Source organism: Malaclemys terrapin, chromosome 7 (genome assembly GCF_027887155.1).
Source record: "Malaclemys terrapin pileata isolate rMalTer1 chromosome 7, rMalTer1.hap1, whole genome shotgun sequence".
Lineage (NCBI taxonomy): Eukaryota > Metazoa > Chordata > Testudines > Emydidae > Malaclemys > Malaclemys terrapin.
This window is the reverse complement of record NC_071511.1, coordinates 104,031,119-104,043,159: the sequence shown is the minus strand read 5'-3', so window position 1 is coordinate 104,043,159 and position 12,041 is coordinate 104,031,119. Positions and strand designations below refer to the sequence as shown.

Here is a 12,041-nt window from a genome sequence, read left to right as displayed (position 1 = left end):
ACTTGAATTTACAATGTGCATGAAACAGTGAAACACCAGATTCAGATTAATTATATGGTACATCCTTTCTCTACCTTCATATGCACTTTGACCTGTGTTACAACCCAGTTAACTACCCAATAAACTACCCATTTGAGTAGTCTTAATGATCACAGAGGGGCCAATCCTGCATTGCACACATTAAGTATAGTTATTTCTGCACAGAGTCCCATTGACACTAGTGGAACTCTGTGTAGGAGTAACTGAACTCATGGGCATAGGCATTACATTTTGGAGGAAAGGGCCATTAAGTGCCTAATCCAGCATCCACTGAAGTCAAGAAAAAGGCTCCCATTGTTTTAAGCGGGAGTTGGATTGGGATTTTAGGGCCTTATCCTTCAGGTTTTCACATGTGTTTAATTTTACACATTGATCTAATTTATCATTGGAACTACACACATGTAAAATTAGTCTTTGCAGTATCGGGGCCTGGCATTGTGAGATCTTCAGGCAAGATACCTTAGACCCAAGTCTCCAGTGTCTTGCACCCTATGCCAGAGCAAAATGAGTACAAAATAGGTATAAATAGGCTGCCAGATCAGTATGGTCTTGTTTTACCCCCACTTTACAGAGATGCAAATGATTGCCCAGGGTGCAAGGCCAAGGTGAATCAGGCCCTGTGTACAGTTGAAAAGCACCATCCACACCACTAATGCAATACCAATAATAATGTAGAATGCTGTGTGGTTCTTAAAATTGAATTTCATAACTGTAGCTTTAATCACAAGGAAATAATTATGTAATATTGTAAATAAAACTTACCTGTCCCTGGGAGGTGGTTTGCAGGCTGCGTCTGCATTCTATGGTCAATATACCATTCCTCTGGGTAAAAGTTTGAGGTCTGTAGCTGATCTGGACTTTTTGGGAGCTCTAAAAGAAAAGCAGGTAAATCTTAAAATACAAGCCAAAAAAAAAAAAAAAAAAAGCCATGATCGCGATCGGCGACGGCAATTGGAAAAAAAAAAGCCGCGATCGGCGGCGGCAGTTCAGTGGCAGATCCTTCGCTCCTAGAGGGAGTGAGGGACCTGCTGCCCCTGAATTGCCGCAGGTGCTGCCCCTCTCCCTTGGCCGCCACAAGCACCTGCTTGTTAAGCTGGTGCCTGGAGCTGGCCCTGTTACTGGCTTTTATAAGTTTAAGTCAAACCATTCTCATTACTCAAGTGCTGTTTTTTAAATCTCTAATGCATGTTTAACTGGTAATATTAAAAACGAGTGTGCCAACTGCCATTGATATGCGATGTAGGGCATTGCTCTTTTGAACCCATTTTCATGTCACTGGCCCTGCTAAATTCAGCCATTTCAGTTACTCTTAATTGGCCTTGTTGCATATAGCAGTTGAGAGTGGCTACAGTTTATGCCATGAATTGTAATAACAACAAAGTCATAATGGCATAGATCCATAATGGTTCTAAGTGTATATGCGCAATTATTAGCATTGAAGGCCAAAAAACACTTCAAATCACTGTCACAAATTCTGCTGCCCTTCCTCATGCTGAAGTATTACCTTACTCCCCAGGTAATCCCATTAGGTCCAATTTGGCTTGCCATTCTCTCTCATGCTGAGTATTAATGTACAGCATAAGTACTCCCATTGGGCCTGATTCTGCACCCTCTCTTACTCATGTTGAGAGTGACCTTACTCCTCTGGACTGAATCCTCAGTTGCACTGAGTTCCTGTTTGATGAGTAGTTGTTTAGGTGTTGAACTGGCACCCAGCACAAGTTAGAGTAGCCTCTGGCCCAGGCTGGCTGGGAGAGGAGGGGTGGGGGAGTGATGATATATAGCTAGCTACTCTGACTTAATGACATCGTAAGCTTTTCACACACAAGAGGAATCCTCAACTGCCTTAAATGCTTTATGGTCCTGCTTTCACATCTGGTAGCACAAAGGGATTTTAGTAGGGGCCAAGGATCTGGCCCGCTGACTTCACTGGGACTTCTCACAAAGGAAGATACTGTTCAGTATGAATAAGGGTAGCCAAATCTGACTGAAAAAGAAACCCAAACACTTTCTAACTCCTTGTGGTAGGAAACAGTAATATTGTTCTTCATTATTAAAAGAAATCAGAAGTCATTTGTACTATGGACAAAGTATTTCATGGCAAGTTCCAGTAAGAGAAAATGCTTACATCTGATTGATAAAAGTGTTGTTTATCAGTCTAAATGCAAGTCAGCCTCCAACGACAGTGACACTGGCTGTCATACTATAATAATTAGAGATTGGCCTATACCAAAAGTCTGAATCGGAACATGCCTGAATGTTGGATATAAATTTGCATCCTAACTGGCCAAACCAAACCTCAATCCTAAGAACCCCTGACATGTGGAGCTATCTGGATCCAAATCTTGTAGTTAGGGCCTATCTCCAATAATTAGTATTATTCTTTTTAAATATTGGTGGAAATCACACTTTTCATCATTTGCAGCTGGATGTGCATGAGTACCCTTTCCTCCAGCCTAGTGCTCCCAAAGAACAGATAATTAAGAATAAAGAAAACAGGCCCAGGGTGAGTGCCAAACTAAAAGTCCTCATGTAAAACTTGTAGTAGTCACAATAGTAACAGTAGTGATGATGGCAACAATCATTTCTAGCCTAGCAGGGTTTTTTTATGAAAATGTTAGTAAAAGGTGCAGAGCTGGAAACAAATGACTTTACTTCAGTCCCTTTATTGCAAAAACATAATGAAGTGCCAGCCAAGAAGTAAATTCATTGCAAATTGTATTAAAGGTTTTGGACCAAAGTGAAGCTGTTACAAACTACATCTGTAAAAATTGTGTAATTATTATGGGTGGGTAAAAGTCTGGCAAGAATTATTTTCTTAAGTAAAGCCTAAAAGAGAACAGATGTGCTGTAACTGACACATTTTTTTTTTGCCAGCAACTAATTCTGTACAAATATTTGTTCTAATTTATCATATTATTCAATGTATTTCAAATTAATGAGACAACTGTTAATTTTTTTTCACTGTCTCTGTTTTAATTCTTAAGAAAAGAAAGAATTGTCTCAAGGAAAGAAAATTAATTTGTTGTATTGGGCATTGAAAACCCAAGTCTTTTGTTAAACAAAGGAGAAAACATATATTTGGAGGGAGAACCAGGGCATTATAGTTAAATGTCAAGGTCTGCTAAAATCAAAGGTAAGAGGGGCAAGTGACAGTGAAATGTAAGTAGAAAACCATAAATGTAAAGTAACACTACTATTTTGGGTATGGGGTGGAATGAGAAAAATATCCAAAGACAAAGATAGGCAGTTTGGGTCTGGAAGTAATTATGGTCAAGTGAAGACAACTGAATTCCATATTACCTTGGTGGATGTCTGTAAAGGCAGTTTGGGGAGGTATTTTGGTAAGGTTTACTTTTTGGAGCTTAGCAACATAAATTTGTTGTCACTGAACTATTAAATAAAATAGACACATTGGCAAAGAGCACATAGCAGAGGGATGGAACTGATTAAGGGACAGCCTATGAAATAATAGCTTAAATGGGCCCAGTGCAGGATTTTAATATCCCATGACAACACTCAATTGTCAAATTCAGCTAGAGTGTCCAGGATGCTACTAAAATTAAGCCAGAAATTCCTAGATTTATTCTACTTTTTTTCTACAGTTAAGAACAGGAAATGCCAGTAAGCTGTGAGAATCTAAGTAAGAAATAAGAAACTGGGAAGAAAAGAGGATGGCCTAAAATTTTATGAGATTTCTGCCATTAAATCTATAACAAATGTCTTTCACCTACACACGATAAAGAGGCAATGTGGGATTTTAATTGGACTTTTGGCTTTTCTTCATTTGATTTAAACCTAGGTAGAATTTCAAACAATAACACTGGAACACCTGGTTAACACGTTAGATGATATGTAGAGTTGTAAATTGTGGTTTTAATAGGTGTTCACTAGGGGATTGAAAAGGGTCCCATTGTTCGACTTGGCAGATATTAAAAAAAGTTCATGAACTACTGGGGTTTAAAACCTGCTCACATGATTTTAATATTACTCCAATAATGTAATTTGATAATTTTACCTATGTTGTGGCCAATTTATGGATGGAGACTCTAATGGCCATGTTATGTAATTACAATGACCTGATACAACACTAACCCCAACTTTCATTTTAATTTATTATAACAGTCCAATTTAGAGAACAGCAATGGTTACTGATATCCAAAAACTATCATCTTATATGGGCATAATCAAAGAAATACATAGTGGAGTTCTGCTCCCAAGAATAAATACAACCTACATATTTTCTGCACATAGCTCAGCTGTGAGGACTTTGGAAGACAAATTTTCTTTCTTTTTCTATTTAAGAAAAAGGAGTCCCCACATTTAATTAAAGTGATTTGTTGTTTGTCACTTTAAAATATATTCTCATCCATTTAACCATGTTTTGAGATGCTCAGTCTCAGATGTTGTGCCAAAGAGGGACTGGGCTTATTTGATATTTTAAAGTGATGGATTTCAAAAGTATTGTTTTGTGTTTGCCCTTGTCCTTATAGTGGCAAAATTCCACCCATACTTCTTGTGAGGAGATGTTTAAAATAGAGACAGTCAACTTCTCTTTTACTTTTCTCTCCCAGCTTTAGATTCCCATCACATTTGGAGCTATGATTTAACTTTACCTGTTTTTTGCCCTTAGTTCTTTTTCTCCCTGTTTGAGATTCCTCCTCTGATCTCCAATAATTAAAAACAATAATGATCTTTTCCCTTTACACACAACCTTCACCTCGGCTTCAGTTTTCCACTCATCCCCATTGTTATCCCTACTGCCTGAAAATATTTAATAGCTAAATGTGACCTCCCTTAGATTCTGATTCAGCAAAGCATTTAAGAATTTGCTTAACTTTAAAAACATTCTTAAATGCTTTGCTGAATCAGGGCCTCTTCTCATCTAATTGCTGTTCTCCCATGGTTACTTTAACTATATGCTTACAGAAAAATCTGAGCAGACAGCTCATAGACTCATAGACTTTAAGGCCAGAACGGACCATCGTGATCATCTAGTCTGACCTCCTGTCCATTGCAGGTCACAGAACCTCACCCACGCACTCCTGTAATAGACCTATCACCTCTGACTGCGTTACTGAAATCCTCAAATCATGATTTAAAGACTTCAAGTTACAGACAATTCACCATTTACACTAGTTTAAACTGGCAAGTGACCCACGCCCCAAGCTTCAGAAGAAGGCTAAACCCCTGCCAATATGACCTAAGGGAAAATTCCTTTCTGACCCCAAATATGGCAATCAGTGAGAGCCTGAATATGTGGGTAAAATTCACCAGACAGACTCCTGGGAAAGAATTCTTTGTAGTAACTCAGACACATCTAGTGTCCCATCACTGGCCATTGGAGATATTTGCGGCTACCAGTCACAGATAGGCTACATGACATTGCAGGCAGTCTCATCATACCATCTCCTCCATAAACTTATCAAGCTCAGTCTTGAACCCAGTTAGGTTAGCTCATTGATGATGGCAGCAGTTTCTATGTCCCATATAGTTGATGCATTCCGCATAAGGGAGCAAAGCAAACTGGATGCAGGAGATAAGTGAAGGGGTAAGTCTCTGCATTTCATGGGAGAGTTAGCTGGTCTACTCTAGACTTTTATCCTGAAATTTTCCCACCATTGGTACCATCAGTTCCAGTGGTAGCAATGGGTGCCCAAGGATAGACAGGGCACCAGTATCTGGCAACATTTAACCACTATTTCATCTAAGCCTTCTCTGAGCAGGCTTAGACATCATGGTGGTTGAAACACCAGCTGCCGCCAGCACCTTATCTGCATTAGGACATGCAGTATTGCTGCCACCAATGATAGCAATGATGGAAAATTTCAGGGGGAAAAGCCTAATAGACTTTGATGAATGAGCCCATTAAGGCTGAATAGCTGTTGAATTACTTGCTGAAATGTATATTTACATACTGTGTGGGTGTTCATAGAGAGAGGTGGGCCAAAGCCATAACATTTGAATCGGGATTTTAACTTCTGCTCAGATTTCAGGATTCTTTGGAACCAAGTTCAACCCATTATGGAAAGGGAGGCAGTTGTGAAATTCATAGCTATATTCTGAACTGTGACTCACTTGGATACACATGTAAAAATTGGGACTATTTAGTTCTGGGGCTTTAGTGTGGGCTAATCTCGAACTTCAAGGATATACTATGCACATTCTAGTGCTGGTCAAATAGTCTGTAGCAAATAATGTACTCAATGAATTTTGCATTTTATTCTCTTTGTGAACTATCTTAGAGCAACTCAAGATTTTCTTGAAGATATTCGTTATTAATTCATTATTTTTCAGTGAATAATTCTCCTTTTGCAGATTGTCTGTGACCAGGTCATTGAAAAATTCACACAGCATTGGTTAGTTACATAAGCCATGTGGTATTTTTGGTGTTCTGTAATTTGGATGATTTATCTAACTACACAATACAATGCAAACTGCAAATTTTGCAGTTGAATATACAATCTTAGCAAACCATTTGAACTTGATATTCATCTCAATAAAATGCATTGTCTAGAACATTTGCACAAAGAAAACACTAAATGGGTACAACGTACACTTTGAAGAAACAAACTAATTGAAAAGAAATCAAATATATATTCACAGAAAATGTTTTGCCATTTTGCCCAGATCTAAAATGTTTCTGTATAACATTCATAATACCCTTTGTATCTTTGGATCTCCTAACATAGTCTGATTGGCTGAGACATGGCTATACATCCTTAAATAGTTCTGCACTATTAACCAGTAGGTAAAATGTGTTTTAAAAAATCCACTGTTGCCTATTAACCATTAGTTAAAGCAAGAGAAGGAGCTATTTATTATCATTATTAATATACATTCATATTGAGGTAGTGTTTAGAAATCCCAAACAGGATCAGGGCCCCATTATGCAAAGAATAGTGTAGACACACATATGATGAAACAATCCCTGCCTTGAGAATTACATTAGAAAGCTATACAACTATTGTCTCTATTCTGTACTTCACTTTTCTCAATTTTTCTTAGTTCTTTCTTTACTGAAACTGCAACCTAAAGTACTTTTGTAGCATTGCATAGAAAACCAATACACTGGCCCACTGACAGAATGCATCATTGTAAATATGAGCATCTTTGCTGAACAGGAAGGCTAACGCAGTACACACAAATAATTTTTACTCCATTTTGTTTTGAAAAATGTAGTAAAGTCTGATTAAGGAATGCCTTCTATTTTCAAGTAGTAATTGTGTAAAATATACATAGGTAAAAATCAACTCTTGGGGTAGAACAATTAGCTTGAGTAGGATCATGATTTGGCTTCTGGCATTGTGCTCATAGAAAGCAAAATGCTCCCCTCTGCTTCTGTGTGCATAAGCAAGCATGCCCTGGTGGATTCTGGTAGATGGAAGCATGCATAACTGAGGAGTGCTGCCCCTTAGGACTGGTCCCAGCTTCCTTGTGGATTCACGGGGGCCCTGTGGTTTTCCATGATGGCAGCTGGGAAGGGTGGAGGCCAGTAGTTCTTTGCCAGATTCTACTTCCTAAACCTGAAGGGGTAAATGACATGAGATACAGAAGACAGAGAGCCTGATTCTCCTCTACCTTGTACCTCATATAGTCATTTAGGTATGTGCCATATGACTGCAGACTGGATATAAAATATAGAGGAATGGTAGCATTTTATACCCACTCTACACTAACTTTCACTGTGTACCCGCTCCCCATGCAATGCATCCCCCTTCTCCCTGCTCAGGAGAAATTGTGTCTAGGGGATCTTTGTTAGACCAATAACGTCCAAAAGCAAGGTCAACAGGGAAGAGGAGCCTCCACATGGATGCCTCTTGTCTCCTTTGGAACCTGGCAGTTACTTGGGCATAAAGGGTGAAACCACCTCTTTCACGGTGGAAAATGCTTCCCACCCCACACCTAGTGCACACGCACATTAAAGGTAACAGAGTTTCCACTCCCTTACATATGGCATGGGGAAAATAATGACCCAGTGAGCCTAATTCTCTAGTTTCCATACTGAATAAATTCCCTTTGGAGCTTCTGTGAACAAACCTGTATAAACTGGAGGTTCTGTTTGGTTTGGATAAGCATTCAAATGATTGGAGGTGTATCCATATCTTTTTCATATCCAGGAAGTCTACAAACATTCTTGCAAGTTCCATCAAAGTCAGCAATACAGCAAGAATAATCTTTCCTGTGGTATTTTGGTATATAATGCTACTGAAATGTTATCCTAATTGTCCATCTTAACATTTCACAAAACATCAGCTTCCAGTCCAATCTCAAACCAGGAACTGAAGAGATATGGAAAAATGAACAAAACAAACACCTTCAAATTATTAACTGTATTCTTTAGACTCTGAGAATAGGTCCAATCTGAATACAATTTCTGAGATGGACTGCAAACCCTGTGTGCATCAAAACCCTCCAGAAGCTCCACTTCACCTGTGCTGCCTTCAGGGAACTAACCAGCTGATTATCACAAGCTTGTGTGTACTTGAGGATAATCCATTTATCTATTAAAAGGTTGTGTTACCAAGAGGTGAGCCATTATTACCTTGATAACCTTACATATATATTGTACCTATCTCTCCATTTGTGTTTTAGATGAGAAGCCCTTTGGAGTATGGGCATTGCCTTCCTTTATGGTCCTAAAGCCCCTAACACACTGATGATTATAATAGAAATAAATAATAGTAATGATTAAAAATAATTTAAGTAGAGGGGAACCTGAATACCAGATTCAAAATCTTCTCCTCCATACTTTCTGGAAGTTAGGGTCTGGTTCAGAATGTGCATCTCAAAACTGTAATTCAGGCCAATCTCTAATTGTGAGTTTTGGTCAAAGGTTTGAGGAAATTCTTATTCTATTGAAACGCTCCTAAGAGATGTAAGGCTAGATCCACATCTCATTATACCATTGCAAACCCAGAGTCATTTCATTGGGGTTAATGGAATTATTCTGGATTTATACTGATGTAGTGAGATCAGAATACTGGCCTTTACAATAACATATAAATAGTGCTTGTTCTAAGTGCAATAGCTATAAAATATTCCCTATTGCATGGAAAAAGTTCTTGAAATAGAGCCTGTTCTTGGAGTTCTTATGTAGGTCAAATTCCCATTGAACTGGAAATACTATAAAAGAACTATATGTCACAATTGTGTGAAACACTCCATAAAATGTTTAGTTATGTTTTATACCAACATGGTTTGGCTAAATGTCAGATCTAATTGGGGCTAATCCAAACCAAACCGAACCTCCAAATGTTTTGAGGTTCACCATTACCAATACATATATACTAAATACACAGTGCCAATCACTGAGAGATAGCAGGGTCTTAATAGGCCCAGAGTGAAATCTTTAGTAAGCCCCATGAGCGTCTCATTCATTTCAACAGGAAATGCCATGGGAATCATGAGGCTACAGTCATTTTTCAGCAGTTGGCACTAAATATATATGATTAAACATTGCACATAAAGCTAAACATGGTTTTGGAAAAATATCACTGCCAAATGAACCATGCAATTTCATAATATTCTTGCAATATTTGGAAAGCAGTCTTAGAATATTTCTTTCCATGTGCAATATTGGTTTATATTTTACTTTGTTAAGGACATACTGTAAAATTGGTTTGAACGCTTTAGTTCATGTATACTATTAGCAGCTGAACTGATACTGTTAAATGTTCAATTTAAGCACATATCCAGATACCTATCCTCCTCTAAATCAACAGTTTCCCTCCAGAGTGATGTCAATAGACTGCTGCACATGGTACCTTTTTTTTAATAATATCTTCATTTTAATGTGGATATTGCCTTTTCACCTGGGAGCAGGGTTCTATTGAAATTCTAATGGGAGACCGTATTCTTTAACATTAGAATACTGAGGGCCTATGTAGACACAGTGCAGAATGAGAGCTGTGGTATTAACTGTTTTTTTTTCTCTTTTCCATTGGAGGGGCCTATGTGGGTCAGGTTTGCAGGTTTTCCCTTCATATTTGCCTTCAGTTTCATAGCAACAATAATTTTAAACTTTATATTCAGTGGAGGAAAAAGGAATCAGACTGCACCTGAATTACTGTACAGTACAAGGGAATTTAATTAAGAATATACACATTAGAATTTCAGTGGGATTGCCTATTTAATGTTACTTTATTAAGCCTTCTATCAAATCCTTTTTTATGTATATCAGTTGATATACAATTAATCTGTTCTCTTGTGAGAAAAAAATAGCACCTGAGGTGGATGAAAAGTGTCAGATTATAATAATTATAAGCAGCTGTTCACTTGGAATCACCTCTGGCCTACATGGGGGATGCTGTGAGTTACCACTCCTCACCACAGCCCACCTCATTAGACTTGACCTTCCCAGCTGGGGATTTCATTTGTGTTTTTTTAATGGGTTTGTATACTGCAAATCACACCACCTCATGAAGACTGGTTCTTTGTCACTGTAACAAAAGAGAGCAATGCAACTTTAAAAAAAAAAAAATGCAGCTACTGTATACTGGCAGGATACCAACAGTAATGTAGGTGGCTATTGAGCTACTGATTGTGTTAAAATAGATCATACCAGTGTCTTAGCTGGAATAAATGCATTTTCTTAGCTTTCAAGCTACTCTGTTTTCTGTTCAGCTTCCAGGAAGAAAAAAAGAGTAGTTGCGGCATTCTTATTTCACTTTTGAGTATGATGACCATCTACTGAAACCTCTATCTTCAAATAGCATTGAGGCATAGATTCAAGCAAAACCATATCTACAAAGGACAGTTTCTTCCTCCTAGAAAAAGAAGACTCAATTTAGCACATCTATGAATTCATATTGAAAGCGAATGCAAGCTATGTATATATATGTGTGTGTTTGTATGTATAGCTCCATTGCTCTTGTGTGCGTGTGTGTGCATGTGTCTATTATACACCATATATATGTACACACACATATATAAAATTAAGAGATAAAAAACGCTCTGAACAATATATCTGGTTTCTTTTCCCCTTCCATTTATGTTTGTAATAAACTCACTCTCATACAATTAGCCTCAATTGTTTTTATATCTTCTGAGGCAATAATATAGGCAGCCTAGGGAATACAGTAGTAATCCGTATACCTGTGTTCATTTACCCAAATCACTATGGTTACAGCCAGGGCAAATTGTTTACTGTGAGAATCTTTGGAGCCCCTTTCCAGATACTAATGACCTTTCTGTTCATCCAATAACATCAACAAACCAGGGAGGCTGCCCACACCATTAAAGCCAATTGCCTCTCAAGTTACTGAGGGACTTGTGCTTTTCCTCATTTATTTTCTCTCATCTGATGTAACTCACATGCCACTTTCTTGTCTTTAAAGAAGGGGGAAAACTGTGGATTATTGATTTGCTTCTGAACAGAAGACCAACCTAAAAGCCCCAATGAATTGTCACTCATTATTGAAATTACTGAACACTAATTAAACTGGCAGCTCAAATCCCAGCAGGCCACACTCATCTGAAGCTGAAATTCAGACACTTGGACAGTGGAAGAGAGAAAGCGTTAGCAACCACTAGGATTGTAATAAGCTTTGCATTAATTTTTGTTTCTTAAAGGCACATGCAGGGTTTTTCATGGTATAGTCTACATGCTACCTGTAATAAGATTAAAATTTGCAAGGCATCTCTTCCTAGTTTTCTTGCAGTGGGTACTATTTCAGATTAGAGACCGAGCATTCCTAACCAAAACACAAACTCTGTTTTTTTATTGTAACAAACAAAACACAGTACAGCATTAAAGATGAGTACAGTACACTACCAGTCTAAGGAGAAGACAGATTAAAAGGTGTTGGCAGAAGAAATAGCTTCAGAATCAAATTGGCTAGGTGAAAGGAAACTGAGTCAGAATATATAAATAGTTACAATACTTTGGTAGAGTTTCTCAAGCAATAATAAATGTTAAAGATCATTTAAAATTCATAGAGCCCAATTTATAAAAATATCTTTGGCCCATTTTCACAGGATGCTCAAACTACATATAAATT

At 37.9% G+C, this 12,041-nt stretch overlaps 1 long non-coding RNA gene across 1 annotated transcript in view; it reads right to left on the bottom strand.

The window, feature by feature from the left end:
* Positions 1-10,716, bottom strand: part of LOC128841247 (uncharacterized) — a 44,325-nt gene extending 33,609 nt beyond the window's left edge. Inside the window, exons 1-2 of the long non-coding RNA XR_008445788.1 lie at positions 10,604-10,716; positions 802-909 (exon numbers count right to left, since the gene is read on the bottom strand). This is a non-coding gene — a long non-coding RNA (uncharacterized LOC128841247). The remainder of the gene's footprint in view (positions 1-801; positions 910-10,603) is intronic.
* Positions 10,717-12,041: the final 1,325 nt, after the last annotated feature.